Genomic DNA, 2500 nt, shown 5'->3' on the forward strand with positions numbered 1-2500 from the left:
TGCCTGTTTGCCTGTCTGTTTGCCTGTCTGTCTGCCTGCCTGTTTGCCTGTCTGTTTGCCTGTCTGTCTGCCTGCCTGTCTGCCTGCCTGTCTGCCTGTCTGCCTGCCTGTCTGCCCGTCTGCCTGTCTGTCTGTCTGCCTGTCTGTCTGCCTGTCTGCCTGCCTGCCTGCCTGCCTGTCTGTCTGTCTGCCTGCCTGTCTATCTGTCTGACTGTCTGCCTATCTGTCTGCTTGTCTGTCTGCCTGTCTGCCTGTCTGTCTGCCTGTCTCTCTGCCTGTCTCTCTGCCTGTCTGTCTGCCTGTCTGTCTGCCTGTCTGTCTGTCTGCCTGTCTGTCACCTCTACTGTGCCACCGCCCTGATTTGCATGTCTAATCTCGATGATTAACCCGGCGGCTAATAAGACAAGAGCCGTCATCTGCAGAGAGATATTAACAAAGAGGAGGAGAGGAGAGGAGAGGAGAGGAGAGGAGAGGAGAGAGGAGGAGAGGAGAGGAGAGGAGAGGAGAGGAGAGGAGAGGAGAAGAGATGAGAGTGGAGGAAAGGAGAGGAGAGGAGAGGAGGATAGAGGAGGATAGAGGAGAGGAGAGGAGAGGAGAGGAGGATAGAGGAGAGGAGAGGAGAGGGGAGAGGAGAGGAGACGAGACGAGACGAGACGAGACGAGAGTGGAGGAGAGGAGGAGAGGAGGAGAGGAGGAGAGAGGAGGAGTGGAGTAGAGAGGAGCAGGAAAGAGTAGAGGAGGAAGAGGAGAGAGGAGCAGGAGGGGAGAGGAGAGGAGAGGAGAGAGGAGTGGAGTGGAGTGGAGAGGAGAGTGGAGGAGAGGAGAGGAGAGAGGAGTGGAGAGGAGAGAGGAGTGGAGAGGAGAGGAGGAGTGGAGAGGAGAGACTTCCTCTTTGTCACCCCTGTCGCCTCCTCCTGCAGGGAGTTCTTCATGTGAAGATTCTAATTTACCGCTCGGCGACTAGACTCCTGAGTCGACTTATTTTGCACATGGTGGTGTTGAGGTATAGACACTACGGTCCTCCCTCCTCTCTCTCTCTATCTCTCTATCCCCCTGTCCTCTCTATCCTCCTCTCCTCTCCTCCTCCAGTCCCCAGCCCACGCCTCCCTCCTCTCATCTCTCTATCTCTCTATCCCCCTGTCCTCTCTATCCTCCTCTCCTCTCCTCCAGTCCAGTCCAGTCCCTAGCCCAGTCCTCCCTCCTCTCTCTCTCTATCTCTCTATCCCCCTGTCCTCTCTATCCTCCTCTCCTCTCCTCCTCCAGTCCCCAGCCCACGCCTCCCTCCTCTCATCTCTCTATCCCCCACTCCTCCCTCCTCTCTCTCTCTCTATCCCCCTGTCCTCTCTATCCTCATCTCCTCTCCTCCACTCCAGTCCCCTGCCCACTCCTCCCTCCTCTCTCTCTCTCTCTATCTTCTCTCCTCTCTGCTCTCCTCTCCTCTCCTCCAGTCCCCAGCCCACACCTCCCTCTCCTCTCCTCTCCATCCCCCTCTCCTCTCCTCCTCCAGTCCCTACCCCACACCTCCCTCTCCTCTCCTCTCCTCTCCATCCCCCTCTCCTCTCCTCCTCCAGTCCCTACCCCACACCTCCCTCTCCTCTCCTCTCCATCCCCCTCTCCTCTCCTCCTCCAGTCCCTACCCCACACCTCCCTCTCCTCTCCTCTCCTCTCCATCCCCCTCTCCTCTCCTCCTCCAGTCCCTACCCCACACCTCCCTCTCCTCTCCTCTCTATCCCCCTCTCCTCTCCTCCTCTCCAGTCCCTAGCCCACTCCTATCTTCCCTCTCCTCTCCATCCCCCTCTCCTCTCCTCCACTCCTGTCCCTACCCCACACCTCCCTCTCCTCTCCTCTCCATCCCCCTCTCCTCCACTCCAGTCCCCAGCACACTCCCTCCTCTCTCCTCCATCCCCCTCTCCTCTCCTCTCCTCCACTCCAGTCCCCAGCACACTCCCTCCTCTCTCCTCTCTCAGCAGAGACACTGCCTGTAATCCACGATGCCATCTGCTCCACACAGACAACGTGGGTTTCAGGAGACAAGGGCCAGTACAGTCAGAGATTCTTTAAGTATATAGAGATATGACAACATAATAGGTTGCTATGGGCACCTAACATGACCAGGTTCCGGTCTGCCTAAAGGGTCGTGTCATAATGCTCCTAGCATTGAATAGAACAGTCCTTAGGTCTGCCTAGGTCTGCCTAAGGGGGGGCCACAATAGAACCAGGAAACAATGGGCCAATGGAACCTCTCTCTCTCTACTCTCTCTGGTACAGTACAGCGCATTTGGGTTTCAGGAGAGGGGCAGTACAGTATAGCGCATTTGCAGCACGTAAACACGTGTGTGTGTGTGTGTGTGTGTACCTGAGATGTTGCATGGCTGAGCTATGTGGCTTTATTCATATCGGTTATCGGTTATTCAGATCATGCCGCCGAGCTGCCTCTACACGGGGTTGACAGAGCGAGGGGCTAATTCTGATGTGTAATAATACATTAAAGCGGAAACCG

At 56.5% G+C, this 2500-nt stretch overlaps 1 protein-coding gene across 1 annotated transcript in view; it reads right to left on the reverse strand.

Annotated features, from left to right (window-relative positions):
• Window positions 1–2500, reverse strand: part of kif21b (kinesin family member 21B) — a 126332-nt gene that overhangs the window by 122861 nt on the left and 971 nt on the right. The gene's annotated exons all lie outside the window — the stretch shown is intronic.

This window comes from Engraulis encrasicolus, unplaced genomic scaffold, assembly GCF_034702125.1.
Source record: "Engraulis encrasicolus isolate BLACKSEA-1 unplaced genomic scaffold, IST_EnEncr_1.0 scaffold_37_np1212, whole genome shotgun sequence".
In the NCBI taxonomy this organism is placed as follows: domain Eukaryota; kingdom Metazoa; phylum Chordata; class Actinopteri; order Clupeiformes; family Engraulidae; genus Engraulis; species Engraulis encrasicolus.